Below are 24,783 nucleotides of genomic sequence, written 5' to 3' on the forward strand. Positions count from 1 at the left end.
GAATAATGCAATGTTTGTGCATCCTTATCCGAAGAATGTGACAACCTCATATCCTGGTTAAGTGTGTAGATGGATACATTGGTAGAAAAGGGATAACATTCATCAATTGGAAATCACAAATTAATTGTGGTGTCATCTACATTATACACTATAGAGTATTCACAATTCAACGTCCGTCATCTTCATGATCTGCAGAGCATCTATACATCACAATTTAAGTTCTTTATTGCTGTTTCTAGGATCCATAAATATTATCTTTATGCCATGAAACTGAAATCTTATGTGTGGTAGAATTGGCACAGTGAGTTGTAATAGCCAATCCCATATCTCCTTGGTTGATGCCCCTTAGTGTACTGGCACTCATCTCTTCTTTTTTAATTAATTGATAGTTCATTTTACCACAGTCAATTGCTCTCACTCACAGCTTGTTTGCAGCTTGTCCTTCAAGGTGAGGGTATTAATTTTACTGTATCCATGTTAATCTCAATTTTGGAACCTTGTTTGGATTTTTCACACACATTTGGTACTTAAGGTAACATACCAGTTGGGAAAGCTAGGATAAAACTTCATTAATATAGTCCAATTCGGGAGGCATGGCCAGGCAGACTGCCATGTAGGGCATGTTTCTGCTGAGCTCTATCTACTGCACCTGTTTGTAATTGATCCTGCGCTTCACTCATTTAGGTGTGCTGGGCAGCAGACTGGGAGTCTCCTGCTGCCTTGTGGGGCTCTCAGCGCCCATACAGAGCCAAGGAGAGCTTGAGAGAATCTTGACGGCGCAGGTGGCTCGTGCATGAGGAAGGGCGGTACAGTCGTGCTCGGGGGCCAAAAACAGTGCTGCTAAGCTGATATGAAGGTGAGGAAGTCATGGAGGCAGTAGGCGGAGCCTGCAGGTGGGCTGGGGCTTTGGCGGTGCCATTATTTCCATACCAGTAGACCTCCTGATGGCTGAGCAGGCCGCAATTCCATGCGCAGGGTTAGGCCCATGCTGGCAAAGCGGTGAGGAGACACGCCCACAGTGGGTGAGGAAAGGTGATGCTGGGCCTGACAACTGAGAGTGGGGTTGCAGAGCTACAGTGGAAGAGCAAGGGCTGAGACAGCAGCAATCAGGAACCCTGAGCATGCGGGAACATCGTGGGCACCTTTTGTGAACTCCAGGTGGCTCCTGTGGTAGAGCTGGGCCTACACCAGGGGCACAGTGGTCCCTTCGGGAGATTCTGAGCGGCGAGGGAGGCCTTGGTGAAGTGGTGTGGTGATACCCACAGAGGGGGGCACCAGGTGAGGGGTACCTCCAAGACAGAGAAGAGGCCTGGATGTTGTAGACTGGTGTCTGTGCCACATCCACCCAGAAATGCTTTTGCAATTTGCAGACTGGCTGGCGCTGAGGCCTTGATCAGCAGATCATCATGCGAACATGAGGAAGGTGGTGCCCACCTTCCATGAGTGCTGATGTTTGCCTGACCATGAACTCCAGCTGACTGTGTACCCCCCAGATGCCCTCAGGCATTACCCTTCTTTTGCTGCTAGATCTCATGCATTTTGGATGACCCGCTTGCCATATGCGGGGGGCCCTTGACACACCTCCTTCCCCCGTCCCCCATCATGCTGTCCTTTTTGACATATTTTTATGCTGGTGAACTATCTGGATTATCGCCCTGGGCGACAAGTCTTACCCCCTCTAAGTTTCATATGAGGAACTGGAGCAAGAAGCTCCAAAGACACAAAGGGATTATTTATCAGGCCACCCACTGGAATGTCTTCTTCTGTACACTGACTCACCTCAGATATTCTAGTTTCACCCTCACACCTGCACCTATAGTAGTGGCAACAGATGATTGCTAAGCACCTTGTATAGATTATATCATATTATTCTCCTACTAGTCCACAGGCTCAGTTATACGAGACAATGTCCATCACCACAGAACCCCGAACATCACTTGGAAATAGAAAAGCAGCAAGGAGTGAAAGAACAGGACCCCAATTGTGGAAATACACTTGGAGAACCTCCCAAGATACCCTGGAGAGTATGGAAGCCACACTTTGAGACCACACTGAAAAATTAAAGGCCATCCTGAAAGTCAAATCAACCCTGGATCCCAAAATAGATGCTATGGTGATAGATTTAATCCTACTCCACACAGATCATCAGAAGCTAAAGTACAGAGTTGGAACAAATGAGTCAGAATTGGCCAACCTGTGGCCTACCATGAGTGAACTACAAAGGTAGCTATGAGACTTACAAAAGTAAGTTCACACCCTGTAAGTCAGCGCCAGTGATATTGAACGTAGGTCATGCCTGTACAATATCTGTCTTGTGGGCCTACCGCTGCATGTATAGGATTACAGTATGGAACTCTATTTGGAGCACTGCCTGATGGACTAGGTACTTGGGGGAAAAGAGCTCAAATTTCTTCACAGGAGAATGAGCCCACAGGGTACTCACTTCCACTGGGAGTGCTGCTGCGACATGTGGTAGCTCTTCTTCTTAATTACAGGGACTGTGATCACATCCTTCAAAATGCCAGGACCAAGAAACTGTGGACAGTGGAGAACAGCACAGTACATATCTACCCCCACGTCATGGTGGATGTGCAAAAACAACAAACCTCATTCTTGGAGGTTAAAAACCAACTGCGTCAGTTGAACCTTTGATACTCCCTGCTCTTTCGGGCAAAACTCCAGGTCATAGATAGGGACACAACTCATTTTTCACAAATGCGAGCTGAGCTCGCACATGGTTGGAATCAAATGGGTTTGTGGGCAGGTCGGAATGTAACTCTGGACCCTTGCAGTTGAGAAAAGACAGGCTCCTATGAAAACCCAGGAAGCAGAATAGTCACTCTTCCTGGGAGCAAGCCACCAAAGAAAGTAGGCTGGTGGTAGAGGAGCTGGAACAAGCCAGTTCAGGAACTGAACAATCACATAGTGATACTGACTAACATGTGGGAATGGAAGATGAGATGGTGCCGGAGTTGTAAAGAGAACTCTGACAGAGGCTGACTGTTACTCCTACTACAGTGGATGGTTTCCTCTGAACCATTATAATGTATCCTTTTTCTCTCCTATATCCCTCCGTGGACTGTAACGCTTGGGGCATGCTCATATGGATTCCATGTTAGTGTGGGAGTGGGGTGTGGTGTGGAGATGTGATGGGGGAGGTCAGTAGATTTATGGTTCTTCTAAATGGTGCAGTGGAGTCACATAGAAGCTCACATCTATGGATGCCGGTCTTCTTGCCTCCCTATGTTTACTGACTTTGATGTTATATGTTCTTCGCCCCAGCAGTGATGAGTTACTGGAGAGGGAATTTCATATACTTTGGTGTGGGAAGGGGAGTTGGGGTTTACATTGTTGCCAACCCAATTGCAGACCCATGGATTTCACGCTGGGGGAACAGTAGGTGCTCCTTAATAGCTTTGGTATCAGATGGTCCCGGCCTTACCAATACATACACACCACTTAATAACAACAGACACTAGATTTACTGCCCGTAAGTTTAATATTCTAAAATGTAACATTATTGAGAGGATGGCCACTCCAGTGAGGCATTATCACATACATTTCTACTTGAGACAACAGTGCATTCACTTTGCATAGCTAGGGGAAACACACTTAACACACATAATATGTGATATATCACATAGAAATTGAAGTGAGATAATAGTGGGAACAGAGTCCACTAGTTATGCCTGGGGCAGCCTTATCTGGGTCCTTCTGGGTGTTCCTTTTATGACCACACAGAGGAGGGTGGATCCTGAAGGCAGGTTTGAGATATTAGAGGGTAGACTAGATGAGAAAAGGTGGTCCCTGGTAGCTGTGTATACCTCAAATCTTAACATAGTTGATTTCTTGGCTACACTCACTTTGTCATTACCCCCAAAGTGAACAATCTTTGTGTATGGAGAGGTGATTTCAACTGCGTTCCTAAAGTAGACTTCAACATATTGATGCCACCTGTGGCTGGGGCCCAATCCCTTACTGCTTCTCACATTGAGTGAGGGATTACCTGGTTGTGTAGATATGGCGGAGTCTACACCCACTTGTCCAGGAATATTCATTCTACTCTGGTGTTCACTAACTACACACATGCATTGACTTTTTTTGCAACATAGACACCACCACAAGGGAATGCTGACTATCTAGGCTGTACCCTATTAGATCACAAACCCTGGCACTTAACAATGGTGTGAGGCCGAGCCACCCCATTTGGTGACTTTCTTTGATGCTGTTACAAGATCCCATGATTAAAGAGACAATGGAAAGTCATAAAGATCATTATTTTACTGAAAATGATGACAAGGACTACCACAGGATTACTGGAATGGTATGATTTCAAAGTAGTGATGAGGTGTCATTTTTGCATACTGCTCGTAGGGTGAAGCAGACTCTGCTCCTTGAACTTGAGGGTTGCATCTGCACAATCAAAATACACTCAGTCACTTGGGCATAATGCAGGTGTGAGCTGCTTTGGGTCAGGAGGGAATATCAAACAGTATTGGAGGACCTGGGTCATCTGACTTGCAGGGAAAACACTGTTAGACAATACCCTGAGGGGGATAGAGTGGCTGTGTTTTAGCATGGCTTCTAAGGACTGAGATCCCCCAGAACAGTGATTGGGGCTTAACGAGATGAACCTGACAATATAATCAACACGCAGAGGGGGATCAAGGCTGTATTTAGAACTTATTACGGGGCAACATTTCAATCGCCACAGAGCATTCAAGGGAACGATATACACCAGTGAATGGAACGTCTGTCACTCCCATGATTGAATGGTGTTCGAAGGCAGGAACTGAATGAACCCTGCAGTTTCACAAAATTCAGCTGGCCATTTCACAGATGGCCAGGGCAAAGGCATCAGAACCGGGTAGCTCTGGATTTAATTTTATGCAGCATAGAGCTCAAGGTTGGCCCTGAGATTGCTGAAGGTGTATGAGGAAGCGAGACAACTGGGTTGTTAATCCGTCTCCATGCAGAAAGCCTTATTTGCAGTGCTTCCTAAACCAGGACACAACTCCCTCTTTGCGGAGTCATATTGGCCCCTTTCGCATTTGAACCTTGATGATACAATGCTAGGAAAAGTCTCAGCTAATTGCCTGCTCCTGGTGGTACAAGGTCTGATAAATAGTGACCAAATGGTTTTATTCCTGGTAGGAATACTTTCATGAACCAAATTATGGCCTGGGCAAAGCTACATGATGCTGACCTCTGACCGATTTCTACAAGCATAGAGAAGGCTTTTGACTCATTAAGTTGGGCCTTCCTGATAGCAGTACTGTGCCGTTTGGGCCTGGGAAACACCCTGATTGGCTGGATCCAATTGTTATATACTACCCCTAGAGGCCGAGTTTGCACTGAATGATAGATCTTGGAACCTATCATCATTTACAGGGGTACCAGGCAGGGATGCCCATTGTCCCAGGTCTTTTTGGACTGGCAATTGAGCCATTGGCTTACCCACTGCAGTTGAGAGGCCCTGAATGGGGCATTGTAATTAAGAATGACCATCACATCAATTCACTATATGTGTGAAGCTTTAATGTACCTTATGGATATTAGATGTATTCTGCCATCGGTGATGATACAGCCATATGCCTTTGCAACTCCCTCAGGTTTTAGAATCAATTGGGATACATCCTCCTTATTTCCCCTGACCATCTACAAAGCAGAGTCACAATTGAATCTCCTGTGAACAGATATATGCCTCACACTTGACACTGTGAAATATCTTGGGGTCCAGATATCCCATAAGGAACATGACCTGGTGGATGGCAATCTCAGGAAAGCAATTGGGTCCCTTAGGCAACAGATTTCCTTCTGGAATGCACTCCCACTATTTACTCTTGGCGGGGTTGCCATTTTGAAAATGCTGATACTTCTGAGGCTGTTATACTTCTTTTGAGTGTTACCGGTCATACTGAGGAAACAATTCTTTGTAGGGTTGCAATACCTCCTAATCACAGTAGCATCGGATAGTGGTAGGGGGTGGGAAGCAATATCATATTGTATGCTCCTCTGATGAAGAGACACTTGAGGACACAGAGTTATGAGTTGTATTACACAGCGGCACAGCTCCAATGGCCAATCACATGGTTAGCAAAAACTCAAGACACACTTGGGAAGATATGTACAAGGACTGAACAGTACAGTTCTTCAACAATTTACATAAGTCATTTGGGCTGGATTCAGGACAATTTCTGCTTTACACAGCATTGGTTCAGTTGCTGTGTGAGCAATGGAATAGTGGTGATTCCGAACCTGTCATATCGCCACCTCTACAGCTGGACTGACACATGGGGTCTACAGTATAGCAGTCAAATGCCTTTACTTAGCACTTCTGCTAATGTGGATCTCAAGCTTGGTGTTAATGGGAGCCTGGTGGGAACAATGGCTGGGGGTGGAGCTAAGCAACGCTGCGTGGCAGCAAAGTCTCAGATTAGTCAAGATGGTATCCAGAAAGTATAGATTTCGATATATGCAATTAAACTACCTACATCACACATATTTGACACAGAAACAGATATGGCACATGTGGCCCAGGACAGCTTCTAATTGTCTCGGATGCGCTGAGATTGAGGCAGATTTTCTGCACATGTTCTGGTGTTGTCCAATGGTGTCAATCTTCTCGGATGCTGTCTTACAGGGTATTATGGAGGTGACAGGTGGACGATATCTAAGGACATAGTTGTGTGCCTCCTTAGTGCAGTGACCCGCACTAAGCAAACAAAACAGGTCGGTGCCTTTATGGATCTACCACTTGGTTTATACAAATTTTATTTGTATTTATCATTACCCAACATCAAACAGCTATGGTCATGTAATTGTAATTGTAATTGTATTTATATAACGCTCACTACCCCTGACTAGGCATCGAAGCGCTTGTTGGTGAGTAGCACGCTACTCCAGAACCCAAGAGGAATTAGTGGTGGATTAGTATAGGGAAATATGAGTTCAGTTTTAGTATTTGTATGCATTATTTTGAGCAGAGGATATGTGAGTTTATTAGTTGGATTGACTAGAGTAATGGACGGATAGAGGAGGGAAGAATCCAGAATTGTTAATTGGAACTTTATAGTAATAGGATGAAGTTTGAGATGAGTAAAGGACAGATGAAGGAGGGGAGAGTCTGTGGAAAGAGTTAGGGAGATCATAGTAGCATGAGGGGTTTTGGATGAGTCAAAGTGAGATAATTGAGGGAGAATCTATTAGGGTTGTTTGGGAGATCATCGTAGTAAAGTGAGGTTTTGGGTGAGCTAGATGTGGAAGAGGAGGGAAGAGCTTAGGCAGGGTTATTTTGGAGATGAAAGTAGTAGAATGGGTTTGGGATGGGTCAGAGTGGGGATGGAGGATAGATTGATAGAGACATGACATATGGTGATGAGTAGACACAGTAAAGCTTACAAGAGAGTAAATTTATATTATGTTTATTTATAATGTTATTTATATATATATATATATACTTTTTTAAATCATTATTTTATTTTTCTTTAATTTATTTATCCATTATTATTATTTATTTATAAAAAAAATTATTTTAATTTACTTATTTATAATCCGAGTTTCATTTATAGATTTTATTTTATTTATACACACATATATACACACACATATATATATAATATATATATATATATATGCAAAAAAACAAAGGAGAATTCTGGGAATTTTAGGTGGAGAGCTGCTCTAGTAAGGAGCACCCTGCAACACCAGCAACACTCTACATTTGCTCACCTCAAGGGGCATATTTATACTCTGTTTGCGCCGAATATGCGTCAAAAATTTGGACGCACAATCAGCGCAAACGTTGCCCCATATTTAAACCCTGACGCCTGAGCCCGCGGACGACAAAAATCCGCAATGTGCGTCATTTTCTGGATGCGGCAACCCGCCCTGCGTTAATGATATGCAGGGTAGGCGTTCCCGTCCCAAAAACGACGCACACACCTGTGCGCCGTATTTATGCTTCCGGGCAAAAATGACTCTCGGCCGGGAGGCGGAGCAAAAAAAAGCCCGATGTGCGTAAAAAGTTAACGCCTGGGTCAGGGCAGGCGTTAAAATGGGGCAAACACACCTGTATTTAATCAGAACACACAGAACAAACAACAGAGCAGCAGAGCAGCAGAGCAGCAACAGGGAGACATGGAGGTGATTTTTATTCAGCGTGCACGTAGACGCAGAGCCCTGCAGCAACAACAGCAGCTACAACAACAACAGCAGGGACCCCGAAGGCAGCGCAGAAGGCAGGAGAGGATATTCCGCCCAAGAACAACCCTGCATGGCCTCAGGGAACACGACATCATACAGAGGTACTGGTTGAACTGGCAGGCCATTCAGCAGCTGCTGAGAAATATTGAACAGCAGTTGGCCCCCACTTCGGTGACACCCCACACCATACCAACAGAAACAAAGTGCTTGCCGTACTTCACCTGCTGGCAAGTGGCTTGTTTCAGACAACTGGTGCCCTGGTTGGTGGAATATCACAACCATCATTCTCCGCATTCCTGCCAAAAGTACTGGATGCCATCATTTGCCTGACACCCCTCCACATCTGCTTCCCTAACACACTGCAGAAGCAGTAGGAAACAAAACAGGGGTTCTACGCCATCAGTGGCTTCCCACACGTCCTTGGTGCAATCGACTGCACACACGTACGCCTTGTGCCACCTGCTGCAACAGAACACCTCTACCGCAACAGGAAGCACACACATTCAATCAACGTGCAGGCCATAGTCGATCACCAAGGATTGATCAGCAACATTGTGGCAAAATATCCTGGGAGTGTACATGACACATTCATCTTCCGTCACTCTACCATCAACCAACACTTCCAGGATGGACGGTATGGCAATGGACTACTTGTTGGTAAGTACAAAAATCCAACTTATATACACACTGCACAGCAACCCTCTAGGACACACAACACATACACCACAATAGCAACACCTAGCCAGGAACACACTGAGGTCCTGACATCACTAGCCATGTTTCTGAAGTCACCATTGAACCTGTCACACATAGGAATTTACTCTACAGCTTAATGTGAAGACATTAATGAGTGTGGTTACCTAAATGTGACCTTGCAATTTGTAAGTGTTACAATAACCTGTACATTAATACATTGCATAAGTCTTAAGGTATGGGATGTCCAGGGTACTTTCATATGAACGTGTTAACTACATGTGATCGGGAGAACCCGATCCCGGCGCCGGCAGCAGCAGGAGACGCTGTATCGGGCGGACCCGATACGTCATTTCCGCGTCCCCATGTTGCCATGGGGACGCTCAAGCCGACTCAGCTGCGTTTCCCCGTTCCCGGGGAAACGCTCGCTCACAACTAGCCCGCGGGACGCCATAAAGGGCCGGAACACAGCAAGGAAGAGGAAGTTGGCGGCGAGAGGAGGACGGACAACGAAGACTTCGGGAAGCAGCAGGAGACACCAAAGCACGAACCGAGCAGTCCCAGAGAGGGGGAGAGCAAGACCACGGATCCTGAAACATCGGAGATTCGGACGAAGGAGCCCAGCCACGACCCTGGAGGGTCGTGGCTCACAAAGGTACGGTCCCTCCTAGGGACAAGGGACAGAAATCTCAAAACTACACTGGGAAAGGGAACTGGGGAGGGGTGAGAGGGGAAAAGGATAATGGAAGGGCACAGCCTATTAAAGGACTGATTAACCTAACCTCTCGGGGTACACCCTAAGACTTACCTGACTCACAGACATTGTATGAGGTTAAACACAGTTCACGGGTGAATGCACACTTTCCCTATCTCCCTACTTACCTATTCCCTATTCCTTTGTATTAGAGAAAACCCCAGAAAACACTTATATATTTACCGAGGCATTCTTTTGTTTTCTTGCCGGTACCTCCCTGGAGCCTTCCCAAGTTCCCAGAAAACCCTGACGGAGGAAGAAAAAAGAAAGAAGAAAAAACAAGTTAAAGAAGAGACATTTAACCGGGTTACTCCATATATAATCTGAACTTTATTAAAACACTTGAACAAAGAAAGTCACACCTATAAATAAACTCTTACTTACCATATTATCGGATCTCCGTCTGGTTTATACCGTTCAGCCTGCCACACTACACTTTCATGTTTTAACTCTGCATGGAACTATCATCTCACCACCAGTGAAGACACATGGACACGTGTATCACAAGTCACAATGCTAGGGAGGGCACACTGTACTGAAAATCCAAATACATACTGCTAACAAACAGTTAGCTAACAAACACTTGCTCAGCCAAGGAAAAAACACAATGCAAAAGTTTTCTCCTACAAGTATAGGTTGTCACATTAGTACAGAAAAGAGTCACAGACAACACAAGACAACTACTGCCATCAAAGGTCTGTACAAGAGTGCCTCCTACATCTACATGATCCCATTCTGTGTTTCTCTTTCAGCTGATCAGGGGTATGGCATCCAGTCTTGGCTAATGACACCATTTGGGAACCCGACTACTGCTGCCGAGCGGGCATACAACGACGCCCATAAGAGGACACGCAGCATTGTTGAGCGGACCTTTGGGATCCTAAAGTCAAGGTTCCGCTGCCTTGACATCACTGGCGGTAGCCTACTATATTCCCCAGAGAAGGTCTGTAGGATCATACTCACTTGTGCCATATTGCACAATATTTGTGTAAAAAGGAACATTCCCCTCCTTGAACCAGACCCAGACATGCCTGAAGACGACGAAGAGGAGGATGCTGGCCTGCAACAGGAGGGGGAACAACCAAACACGGCTGCTGGAGTGCGTAGGCGCCAACAGCTTGTAAATAATTTCTTTTCATAATTTCTTATATCAACACTTATTGCACAATTGTAAATAAACACAGATAACAAACACCACATCATGGTTTGGCCTATTCATTTCTGCCCACCTTTAGTTTGAAATTGCTGAAGAAGAATGTCGTCTCATTGAGCAATAATGACATTACACTCATAACACAAAAAATATACACCACAAATGTCTGCACAGAGGCTATGATGTTTCATGATACATTACCATCCACAGAGGCCAACAGGAGTACAAATGTGGCAATGACACATGCCTGATCCAGACACCTGAGACATTCTCTCACTCAGCACAAAAATGTAGCTCATTTGAAATACTCATTACACGTGTTCAGTGACAGGGTGGGACCATCCATGTGTACGTGACCATGTCCTTAATGGCTTCTCTCAATTTTTACTACAAACAATGACCAATTGGAACAAGATTAGCTGCCACTAACTCATGAGGAGACCTTGAAGTTACAGTGACAACATACACCCAGACAGTTGATAGTGGATCTACATTCGCCCACATATATAAACATATGTCATCCAATCAACCAAATACTTGCAAGCAGCCGATCACAGTAGTGTCCCAGTTCGAACCTAGCAGGAAGAATGTAACATGCCACTAAACCAGGTAATGCATAAAGGGCCACATACATCAACAACCTATTTGTCATCAGCACATGAGGAACGCCGAGATTTAGCAAAAACTTTCAGTGCAAAATGGTATGTCAGATTGCTCCAAATAATCAATAGGGCAAACGTCAAATGGGCAAATGGGATTATTGAATGGCTAACAGTGATTCATACCCTATGGCCTTCCATGAGCCTGCTGCTGCAGGTTTAGCATAACAGAATAAATGAAAGCCATGGATAAATTAGCAAATCTGGAAGGGCAAACCCTAGGGTGCTGGGGGCCTAAGTCCACCTCTACCGCCCCCCAAATATACAATAATTATGTACATGTGAAGTAAACACATGCATAAGGCGCATGTGTGGCCTACATGTCAAAAGTAAAACACATATAAGATACACAAAATCATTATTAGGACATGGTTAGCCCCATAAAAAGTGTAAGTGACAATTGCACTACCTGTTTGGACTATAGATAAATGCATTACCGTGATAAATGTGGACACATTTTTGAGAAGGAATACATCCTGGTATCCCATTCATCATTTCAAAATAGCCTTCAGCAATTACCCAAAATATGTGTACAAATATGGTTAATAACCATTTTGAGCAATCATTGATATTACAGTGTGAATGCCTTCTATACATCCAATAAGGGACATGTGTCATAGCTAACCACAAATGTGTATCACATAGCACCGTTTGGTCATGACAAAATTCCTTTCACAACTTGAAAAAATTAAGACATTTTTGTCAAAATGCGTCATATTTCCACGCATACAGCATGGGCGTCATCATTTTTTGACGTACAGGAGTGCACAGAATGCAGAGTCAAAAAATGTCCTATTAAAATTAATAGATTAATAAGCTGCAATACATGTCCACCATATTTTCTATGATGCGTCATATTTCCACGCATACAGCATGGGCGTCATAATTTTTTTACGTACAGGAGTGCACAGAATGCAGAGTCAAAAAATTTCCTATTAAAAATAATAGATTAATAAGCTGCATTACATGTCCACCATATTTTCTATGATGCGTCATATTTCCACGCATACAGCATGGGCATCATAATTTTTTGACGTACAGGAGTGCACAGAATGCAGAGTAAAAAAATGTCCTATTAAAAATAATAGATTAATAAGCTGCATTACATGTCCACCATATTTTCTATGATGCGTCATATTTCCACACATACAGCATGGGCGTCATAATTTTTTGACGTACAGGAGTGCACAGAATGCAGAGTCAAAAAATTTCCTATAAAAAATCATAGATTAATAAGCTGCATTACATGTCCACCATATTTTCGATGATGCGTCATATTTCCACGCTACAGCATGGGCGTCATAATTTTTTGACGTACAGGAGTGAACAGAATGCAGAGTCAAAAAATTTCCTATTAAAAATAATAGATTAGTAAGCTGCATTACATGTCCACCATATTTTCTATGATGCGTCATATTTCCACGCATACAGCATGGGCGTCATAATTTTTTGATGTACAGGAGTGCACAGAATGCAGAGTCAAAAAATTTCCTATTAAAAATAATAGATTAATAAGCTGCATTACATGTCCACCATATTTTCTATGATGCGTCATATTTCCACGCATACAGCATGGGCGTCATAATTTTTTGACGTACAGGAGTGCACAGAATGCAGAGTCAAATATAATTTTCATATTTGGTTCTCATATTTGCCAGCAAATTACATTTCTACTCTAGAACTGTAAACTCAGCCTCACACAAATGTAAGGGAACAATGAAGAAATTAGTTTTGACTCTGCATTATGTGCACTGTTATGCGTCAAAAAATATGACGCACAATCTGTATGTGTGAAAATATGACGCATAACGGAAAAATAAAAACGGCGGCCATTTTATGCAGGAAGTGATGTAATAGGATATCCTGTTTACAGAATCTGTACTGTGAGTTTACTTTCACTTTCACTTTGCAGTCTCAGATTATTCTAGACTGTGTGGCTGTGTGAAAAGTGTTGTCCTGTGTTTTACTGCTTTTGTGTCCTGTGTACCTTGTCTATTGTGCTTTTGTGATCATAGTCTTGTTGTCTAATATTGTCTTAGTCTGTTTTGTATACTTTTGTCAAATCCAGTGTTTCTTTTTTTTGTCTGTGGGAGTCTGTTCTGGGTAGTTTAAATTTGGGGTTAGTTGGGCTATTTTTCTTAAGTTTTCTTTTTCCTTCACTACTCTACCTTTCCCCATTTCCCCCTTTTACTTTTTGTTCTATTTTTTCACCTTTCTAACAGTAAAGATGTCAGGTAGTCCACGGCTTGCCAGGATGGGTGAGGAGGAATTGGGGGGATTCATTTGGCTTGTTTGCCATTTCCTCCCACTCATGCTGGAGGCTGGGGGCCGTGTGATACAGGGGTATCACACGGAGGCACGTAAAGTCCGGTGGGGGAAGGTGTGCCATCACTTGGTCCGGGTCTACGGTAGCATGAGGAATGACCATCAACTCAAGCACCGCTGGGCTGATCTGATATCCAGGGAGCAGGATCTGCTGGACCACCTGGGAATCAGGATTGGTGGCCATGTTGGTGAGTACAAATCATTTACATGTGAATAATTGAAAGCTGTGTGGGGACATGTGATGATTGTTACCCAATCTGCTAGATAAGTAGCTGACTGTGTGTAATGCTAGGGAAACCTAATGTGTATTTGTTGCACAATGTGTAGGAAGACCAATGCTAGCAGTCAGATGGCTCATGTTTTCAACACATACCGGATGCCTGTAGCTGTATGTAATGTAGTGTTGCCTTTGTGTCAGACAAGCGACACGTTAATGCCTATATTTTAACTCTACAGGTCATAATTGCCAGTGAAAAAGGGATGTTGAAACATCATACCTACATATGTAGACGCCATAGCTAGACAGAAATTTGTAAAACCATGATAATGCTATAAATGAGTGGTGCCTTCACGTCAATTGAAGTTATCTATGTTCTCCACACATATGTCACATGTGTGTCTGGTTGGTGTGTGTTGAAAATGACCACATAGCCTGTTTGAGTTTGAGGGGTCATGCAGTCCTCAAGTAACCAGCTTTTGGATGTCTCTCTGGGATGCACATGATGAGATGAATGCACCCGATCTTGTTGGGGCATACTAATGGAGGTGTATCATTGACACCACATGACTGTCCTGGCCACTGCATGTGTGTAGTAGGGTGTGTAACTGTAGCAGGAGACTCATCCAATGTAAATGTTGATTAAGAATTCTTCCATGCAGTATGAGCATGTGTCAAAGTGTATCACTACGCATGTCATATTCTCACATTGTCATTGTAACTGCAATTGTTTGTCAGTGCATGGAGTCTGAGTATATTCTTCCTTCCATGCTTTACAGGTGGACCTGCACCGTACACCGTGGGAGAGGTGGCTCATTTTGAGGACCCCGACACCTACAGTGAGTGTGGCCTGAGTGCTATTTTTATTGTTTGCTAGTGATGCATGATGGACTACTGTGTGTTCAACAGAATTCAAGGTTTGATGCGCTGCCCGTTCATTGGTATTGTTGCATTAGTGGGATTTCAAATATCACTTCAGTTTCTGTAGACCAATGCTTAGCCATCTCTCAGATTTAGGGGCTGTAGGTCATTCCAGTCGGCCCGCTATGGGGAGTGGGATGAGTCATGTGGAATACACTGGTTAATGTAAGAGTTGCTCTGGGACTTGGCTTGGACTGAGTCTGCATTTCAGACTGACATTCTCCCAGATAGCTTCTGCAAAAGGCTTGTATTAAATATGCAGCTTCCTAGTTGAGGATGGACTGAGTACACTGTAGGTTGGATCTTCCGGGGGCATGTACTTCCACAAGTTGAACTAGAAATGTGTGGGACTAGAGTGCAATGGCCTAGGTGTTCATTCTACTCATGATCATGGGTGTTCTTGCTCCTCTGTGTGTGTGTTTAAATATGCCTCAGTGGTAGTATGTGATGTTGGCCTGAGTCAGTGCATTTTGACATGTGTGGACCTTGGATAGGACAATGTTTGGCTGACTCCAAATTGTTGCTAGCCCTTCATTGGTGTTGTGTGTGGAGGCAAATACTTGTTGACGTGTCTATACACTCCTGGGTGTGCATTGAATCTGGGATTGTTGGTTGTTCTTCCCACCCCACCCTCAAAGACTGCCATGTGATTGGGAATAGGGTACCTAGGACTGTAGCAACCAGTATGTTACACATACTTGTGACCTTTTGCAACTTAGTATAGAACCTAGTGTAAACATTCGGTTATGGCACATGGGTTCAATTTTTGCAAACAACAATTTACAAATGGCATTGAGTGAGGGTTGTGATAGTTATCATAGAGTGACATATGTAGTGAAGTCAGTATGCTGAAGAGGTTCAGCCATAATGTCAGCTGCATTAGCCATTATTTGGATGAGAAGTTTAGGCTGATGTCACCCATCATGTAGAGACATGGATATGCTAGGTGTGAGATGGCCTTTTGTATGCAGGCTTCACATGTACTTCCTCTGAGACTTTCAATGAACTATGTTGTGACAATCTCTGTAACAAATACTGTACAAGTAATGTGCAAATGACCCATTGTGCAATTCCACCCAATGCATTACCTATGGTAAATAGATGCCATATCTCTTCACAGCTGCAAACATGAGTGCCGCAGAGAGACACCAGTTTGAACGGCGTGCAATGCGATACCGGCACATCCTGCAGGTGCAGTCGGGGTTCAGGAGGATGGCCCGCAAATACCAAGCAGATCGGGCCTCCGGGGCATGGTGGGCCTCACCACAGGGTGGCCCTACATTGCCCACAACAGCCACCACCACCACATCCACCAGGTCTCCCCAAGTGGCCCCAGCAACGGCGGGGACAGTTGACCCTGCCTCGTCGGCAAGACCTGGACCCAGCCATTTCCAACACCCAGGACAGTCCAGTGGGCATACAACTACTGCCACACCGTCCACCTCGGCCAGCACACAGACTGCAGCAGCCCCTCCTGTAGACCCAGCGGCATTCCTGGCATTAAGCCGTAAATTGGACAAAGTTTTTTCAAAGGTGGACAAGCTAAGCCAGGATGTGGCATATATTAAGAAAAGGGTTCGGTCCATCAGGCGGACCCTACGGAGGGCCAACCTCTAGGACTTTTGCCATGTTTGACTTTTACCCCTCCCCTCTCTCCTCTTTCCTTTTTGTACTGATAGTTGGGTTTTGGGGATTAGTGTTAGGTTTGTGTAGGTTGTTAGCTTAGTTAGTGTTAGGGAGGAGGGTGGGGGGTCCTTATTCTTTCTATTTTTCTTTTTTGTGTGGGTGGGGGTCAATGTTGGGATTCATGTTTCTTAATAAAAAAATAAAAAAATATTCACCCAAAAAATATATGATTGTTTAGGATAGTATAGTATGTGTGTAGGTTAGCATGTGTTGTCCTGCATGTGTCCTGTCTCATAATGGTGGGTGGGGGGTTGATGTTTAGATCGTTTCGTTATATGTGTAGAGTAAGTTTAGCTTAGGTTAGTTAGGGACAGTTGTGGGTTAGTAGTAGTCAGGTTAGATTAGTGCAGGTATGACTTTTCCCTTAGTTGCCTCTGGTGTGAATAAATAGGAATAAACATATAGTTAACCCTTTGCATGATGCGTTAACTGCTACTTTATCATGGCCTTTACATCAGCGTAGGTGAATGTTTTTCTATGACATTAGTGTCCTATGCTACCCACCACAGAAAATGGAGGTTTAACATGCCAGCTACCCGTGTGCTAACTTGGTAAGTATCCACCATTTGGGAGACCGACCATTGGTAGTTTACATCGATCACCAAGGATTTCTGTTGATGAGTAGGTATTCTACATCACAAAGTGTGCTTCCAGACTTGTTATTGTGGGTAATTTAATAGGTCGGACTGCAGTGTGATGTTCAGGGAGATCTTTGTAGATGAGGTGTTGTTAACACTCTTGTCTTGTTGCCTTCATTGCTGACCTAGATCTTGTGTGTAATAATTCAGCATGACTTCCCTTCATGGAAGTATACTCAGAAAGGGTGATTGATGCAGTGTTTTTTTTTTGTTGGCTTAGATTTTGCTGCATAATTTCATGTTTTAGTATTGCATGGTGCCTACATTTATCAGCCACCATTAGTTGACTTGAATTGCTATAGATGGAGCATTATTCTGTCCAACACAGCATGATTGTGTGTGGTTTGTCCCTTCATCAGTTATTTTCCTCAGGATGGTAAGGCTATGATGCAATCCTGGCCACTGCACAAATGTATCAGACTACATGATGTCAGCACAGTTGTATTGACAAGCTACATGGTTGCCACACAGGCACTTTAGAGTTATCTGCTGCACAGTTGATGTGTCAAATAACACAGAGACATATTAGGTGTGCAAGTGCTATTTATTGATAGGTGCTGTAGTGCAAAATGTCCATTGTCCATGTTTGCTGAGTCCGTTCTAGTGCATTCTTACATGGTGATCCTACAGAAGGGGTGTGGATGATGCTCCTGACATGCTGGGATGATGTCACAGACGGTGCAGAGGGACAGGATTTGGCGAATAGTAGGAGAGAGACATTCACTGGCAATGGTGACAAGTCATACAGTGGTTAGCAGAACAGTCATTGAGTGTAGTTGTAGTGAGACTGGCATTTGACAAAACGTAGGACCTTAGTCAAAGTAGGCCATGGTGCAGGGACTAGTGCTTCCGGGTACTCTTCCGTGAGAATGTGATCTGTTCCATGTCTTCTTCTTCTGATGTGTGTGTTGCCTGGTTTGTCCTTGTTGTTGTTGGTTGTGAAGGGGCAACACACACCTCAGTGTTAGAAGACGTGGAGTCAGACATCCCGGGGGCTGCTCCCTGTGAAGTTCTTAAGGGCAGTACTGCTGCAAGGAGGGCCTGCTGGTTTTTGAGAATAGCAGCCACATCACGATGAGGGGTTCAATGTTGCATTTGTGCACGCGTTGACTGGATTGCAGTTGTAGGTGTTGTGTCAACTGGATTACAGCTGTGCTGATTTCCTTCTGTGTTTTCGCAAGTTCCTGCAAGAGAGATGTTAGGGCTTGCATAGCAGCTGCCTGATCTGCAAATGACGTCATGCACGAACGCACCCCCTCAAGGCTGGCTGCCATGTTTTGCATACCCACCGCACCTCCTTGGCCAGCTCCCGCTGTACACCAACTACAGTTCTTTCAAAGCTGGTGCCAGTGTCGTCAGAGTCCTCAGCTGTGTTGGAGCTGGCAGGTCTTACAATTGGGGTGGTGGGTGGGTCTTCTGTGATGGCTGCTTGTTCTGTGCTCCTCCTTGTGACTGAAGGTGAGGTCTGGAGGGTTTCAAGGACCTTTTGGATGGTCTCCTGGGAAATGTTTATGGGCTCGTCATCCATGTCATCAGGGAAATCAGGGACAGGCATATCGGCAGGAGATCCATGTTCCTCTGCAATGAAACAGGGTACAATTAGTGTGTCTGTGTTGTGACAATTTTGCCATAACATGCAAGCCTTTTGATGACTTTACTTTGTGCTCTGGTTTGGTATTGGTATCTGCTGTCCTTCATATGAGCATTGTTATAGGCCTATGGCCCACCTGTGTGTCACATGTATGATATAGAGTTATCAGACTTGTCTGCCTAATCGCCTCTAGGTGTTGCTTTGTACCAATTAGGGAATAGCCAACTTTTTGTCCTACTCGTCCCTCCGTGTATATCTATTCTTATGGAGAAACATTTTGTTGCGTGGGCTCTCATTATCCTAAATGAGACTACTGGATTTATAGGCAGCAGGATCGATAACAGTGTGGGGGACTGAGTCTGACCCACTTGTAAAGAACTCTGTCACCCTAAATCTTTTTTTTTGCTCTGGCTAACTAGCAGTGCCTCATGTCTCCCACGGGGAAGAAATGATTAGGCAGCCGAGCGCATGACATCTTTGGAACTTCTCAGGGAAGTTGTGGTCACTCAGATCCAAACCAACTCTCTAATTTCCAGTATGATCTCATATACAAATGACAAAGACAGTATAAGTTTTATATGATGATTTCATAAAACAACTGTATTTTAGATAATAAAGCCTGAGCCGCAATAACCAGAACAATACAACATAGTAGAATTGAAATAGTCACCAGGAGAGTAAAACATAAGAACAAAGCTATCATAGTGCCTAACAGTTTCTACTCTCCCTCTGCTTGTTCTATTTAGAGCACAGCATCTTAAGCTTCTAGCTTGCCTTTCCGAATCACTCGGGAGACATCAGCCCTCATACCTGAGCAAAGGCCTGTGATCTGGTTCACCATCTTCAACAAGGCAGGCAGCGTCTAGTTGTGGTTCTCTGTTCGTAAACTCCCTCTTGCGTGTATTGGGACAAGGAAGTGATTTTATAACTAACATGGCATCGTGATCACAAAATGTCCCTACGCAGGAATGCCAAATCTAAACTCCTACCACGTCTATCGGCAATGTACCAGACTGTATCCTTGACTGAAGCACAGAGTGAATATGTTATGGAGAACTCCAGTGCTGAAGTAGGCAAAACAGTGTGAAATGAATAAAAAACAACACCGTAGAACTGGCTATTTGAAAAATAACAGTACGAAGCCTAATAAAAAGCATTTAGTGCAAAGTGCACAGAGGCTCTAAGCTGTCAGCAAATGAATAAAATAAAATACATTCTGGGCAAAGTGCACAAAGGCCTAAAGCCTGAAGCTAATGCGCAAAGGATACGTAAAACTTACCACACTACACTTTCACTGGCTGTGGGTGTTGTGATTGCCCTGACAGCACACTTGCCTCTCAGGACCTGCCCCAAAATCTTTTTATTCACATTGACCTAAATGTAATTGTTATGTGGCATATCCTATGCATGGCAATGTTAGGATGTGATATGGATGTAAACATTGTTGATGTTTCCAGCTGATGTTGGGTAATGTGTGTTTAATTGTATTGCCCTGTTTATCGTATCAATGTCCTATTTGGTTCTCAGACTGTGCAGGTGTGTTTCAGTGACCAGTTGCATGTGTCCCCTCCTCAATGTTGTTGTCTGAGCAGTATGACATTAGTGATGTTGCCTTGTTAGCCAGGCACGTGAGGGACCCTGACGTATGCAGCATGTGTGTGTCCTTAGTGCTGTGTGGCTCCTATTGCTGTTTACTTTGGCTGATGTATGTGTCAACTATGGGCATTGGCATTTGAGTGTACTGGTGCCTTTGTCTTATTTCTATAAATAGTTGCAGATGTCATCCTCACCCCCTAATTTAGGTAGGTATGTTCCATGGGGAGGTTCCTGCCATTTGCTACTATAGCTGCACAGAGATCAGAGGTGTTAGTGTCAACTGTTGTCGCAGTTACATTGCAGTTGTTGTTTTGGCTACTGGATTACTGATAGGGACCTAGTTGATGTAGGATACATTTTGACTGACGAGTGCCTGGATGTAAGTTTGACGTAGTGGCCTTCCCACCTGTCGCTGCTTTCCCTTAGCTCCATTGTTGTCATGACAGGATGGCCCCATGGGACTGTTGTTGGTGCTGTGTTTTGTCGTGCCCCAGCTTCTGTCTGTGTTGGGCATGCCCCCCTGCCGTGCACCTTTACCCATGCCACTTCATATATATGCTGACTTACATGCATTGTGTAGTAGGTATTCCCCACCCCATTTGCAGTTATCCTTATTGCATTATAATTCCCCATGTGACTTACCCTGCATGGGTGTTGTCTCGTGGTAGTCTGCGCTGTCCTGTCCTTAAATCCCTGTGACGATCTCCTCAGGGATGACGGCTGCGACCATCTCCTCCATGTGGTCCAGGGCCTCCTGGTGTGCTGGACTCCCACCTCCAGTCTGCAGTGCTGCCTTCCTGTTCCTGGCCATTTTTTCTTTTGTCCTACTTTTGCAGTCATGCCAGCATTTCTTACACTCGGTGACTGTTCTGCGTTCTTCAGCCACACTGTTGATCTTGTCCACAATATTTTGCCATATGGCCTCTCTCCTGCTGATTGGCAACTTAGAGGTGATGAACAGTTGGTGCTGGTGTTCCGTCACCTCTTTAACCAGGATTTCCTGCTCCTCTGCACTGAAGCGACACTTTCTTTTTTTTCTATAAATGTCCTGGTTCCTGTATGGATTATCCTGGCTGGTTCCTGGTCTGCTGTCATCTTCCTGGGGTCTGTTGTGGCATCTGGGATCCATTTTGTCTCTCCTCTGCTGAAAGGGCAGTGTTCGCGGGTGAATTTGACGTTATTGCGTCAAAATAAACGTCGCTTTCCGGGTTGCGCTGTCGTAAATCGACCCACAGTCATTTGCGTCGCGTTAACGTTGGTTTCCTTTACGACTTGACGCAGCTGTGTGCGTCACAAAATAATGACTCCCACCTGTTGGTTGCGCCGCCGTGCGTCAAAGTATAAATTTGACGCCCGCACGGCGCATCGAAATGGCGTTAGCCGGCGGTAATTTTTTTGGCGCAAAACTGCGACGGCGCAGCTTTGCGTCAAAAAGTATAAATATGGCCCCAAATGTCTGCTTATCTAGCAAAAAAATTTAAGCATAGGATTAGCACAGTGCTATCCTCGCCGAGCTAGATAGTGACAAAGGGCCATATTTATACTTTTTGATGCACAACTGCGCCAACGCAGTTGTGCGTCAAAAATGTTAACGCCGGCTAACGCCATTCCAAAGCGCCATGCGGGCGCCTTATTTATGGAATGACGTTAGCCGGCGGAGCTGACTGGTGTGCGTAAAAAAAAATGACCCACACCAGGCAGCACCGGCGTAGGGGAAAATGGAGCTTGGGCGTCGTTTTTTTTTAAGCAAATCCTACGCAAAACTAACTCCATATTTATACTTTGGCGTTAGACCCGTCTAGCGCCAAAGATCTTGGAGTTTGCGTCATTTTTTAGCGTGGACACCTTCCTTGCGTTAATGATATGCAAGGTAGGCGTTTCCGTCTAAAAAATGACACCGAGGCATGTGCGCTGTATTTATACTCCCGGGCATAAATGACGCCCGGGAGTGGGCGGGTCAAAATTTTTTACGTCCAGCCGCTTTAGCTTTTTTAGCCCTCCCATGCCCCCAGGGACACCCCCTGCCACCCTTGCCCACCCCAGGAGGACGCCCAAGGATGGAGGGACCCATCCCAGGTACCTTAAGGTAAGTTCAGGAAAGTATTTTTTTTTTAAAAAAAATGTGGCTTAGGGGGGCCTGATTTGTGCCCCCCTACATGCCACTATGCCCAATGACCATGCCCAGGGGACAGGAGTCCCCTGGGCATGGCCATTGGGAAAGGGGGCATGACTCCTGTCTTTGCTAAGATAGGAGTCATGTCAATGGAGGGTGGGAGTAAAAAAAAATGGCGCAAATCGGGTTGAGGCAGATTTTTTGCCTCAGACCGACTTGCCCCATTCTTTGACGCCCAAGCTCCATTTTCCCCTACGCCGGTGCTGCCTGGTGTGGGTCATTTTTTTTTACGCACACCAGTCAGCTCCGCCGGCTAACGTCATTCCATAAATAAGGCGCCCGCATGGTGCTTTGGAATGGCGTTAGCCGGCGTTAAAATTTTTGACGCACCACTGCGTTGGTGCAGTTGTGCGCCAAAAAGTATACATACTGCCCAAAGTCTTTTGCCATTTGTACAGCAAAATCTTTAAGCATAGGATTGACATAGTGTCATCCTTGCCGAGCTGTAAAATGACAAAAGCCATTTACCACTCCAGGCACAGTATTACCGCTTTGGACTGGTCAAATACCATCCAAGCCAAACTGGAATGAGTAAAGCAACCCCTGACACGTGTTTCGCTCTCATTAGAGCTCTTCAGAGGGGTATAGCTTTGTCCAGACACAAGGGAGCACCCAGTATAAGTCAAACCAAAACCCTTTCAGGGATAGAGTGACGCATAAATTATGCAAAAAAACAAAGGAGAACTCTGGGACGTTCTCAATTTTAGGTGGAGAGCTGCTCTAGTAAGGAGCACCCTGCAACACCAGCGACACTCTACATTTGCTCACCTCAAATGTCTGCTTATCTAGCAAAAAAATGTAAGCATAGGATTAGCACAGTGCTATCCTCGCCGAGCTAGATAGTGACAAAGTCTTTTGCCATTTGTACAGCAAAATCTTTAAGCATACGATTGAAATAGTGTCATCCTTGCCGAGCTGTAAAATGACAAAAGCCATTTACCACTCCAGGCAGAGTATTACAGCTTTGGACTGGTCAAATACCATCCAAGCCAGCCTGGAATGAGTAAAGCAACCCCTGACACGTGTTTCGCTCTCATTAGAGCTCTTCAGAGGGGTATAGCTTTGTCCAGACACAAGGGAGCACCCAGTATAAGTCAAACCAAAACCCTTTCAGGGATAGAGTGACGCATAAATATACATTTGTTAAACAGGTTTGAAGAGTATGTGTGTAATTTATTGTTATGACGTAGTAGTGATACATATTTCCTAAATAACTATACATATCTAGAATTTAAACATATATAGATTAAACATATTCATCAACACAGGCATTACCAGTCCATTGCAGTTTGAATATGTTAGGTATGAAAGAGCCAACTTTTGAGTAGTCTTCTGAAGACAAGATAGTTATACGTGGATCTTATATTTGGGGGTAATGAATTCCATATTTTGGCTGCTTGAGTGGAGAAGGTTGCACACCCTATAGTCTTTTTTTTGTATGGTGGTGTTCTAAGGCAGGGTGCCAATCTTGAGTGGAGGATTCTTTGTTGAATGTATTTGGTAATTTTGTTTCTGATAAAAAGCGGTCCTGTTCCATGTATAGCTTTGTGGGTGATACAAAGCAGCTTGAAGGTGGATCTTCTGGCAACAGGTAACCAGTGCAATGCTTTCAAGGCAGGGGAGATGTGGGCTTGTGGCTTTGAATGTAATAGTAGCCTGGCAGCGGATTTTTGAATACGCTGTAATTTTTGTCATAATAGATAGCGATGATCCAAGGTAGAGGCCATTGGCATAATCCAGTTTGGATAGTACAAGAGAGATAGTAGCCTGCACCTTGTGTGGCAATCCGAGGTGGGGGAAGATGCGCTGCAGAGTCTTCAAGGTGATAAAGCTTGTTCGTGCTACTTTGTCCACTTGGGCATTCATAGTTAACTTGGAGTCCATGGTAATTCCAAGGTTTTTAACTTCCTTTCATAATTGAGGAGGTGGTCCGAGATCGTCAGGCCAGGAGCACAGTAGGTAATAATTTTTCCAGTCACCACATATGAGTATTTTCGTTTTGGAGCCGTTCAGTTTGAGATGGCTCCAAGTCATCCACTGATCAATTGCTCTGAGGCAACTGAAGATTTGTTTGTGAGTTTTCATTGTCTTTGGGGTATTCCAATTTAAGTAGTATTTGTGTGTCATCTGCATATTTGTAACATGCGAATTGAAAATCATTGATGAGTTCTG

This window comes from Pleurodeles waltl, chromosome 1_2 (assembly GCF_031143425.1).
Source record: "Pleurodeles waltl isolate 20211129_DDA chromosome 1_2, aPleWal1.hap1.20221129, whole genome shotgun sequence".
NCBI lineage: Eukaryota > Metazoa > Chordata > Amphibia > Caudata > Salamandridae > Pleurodeles > Pleurodeles waltl.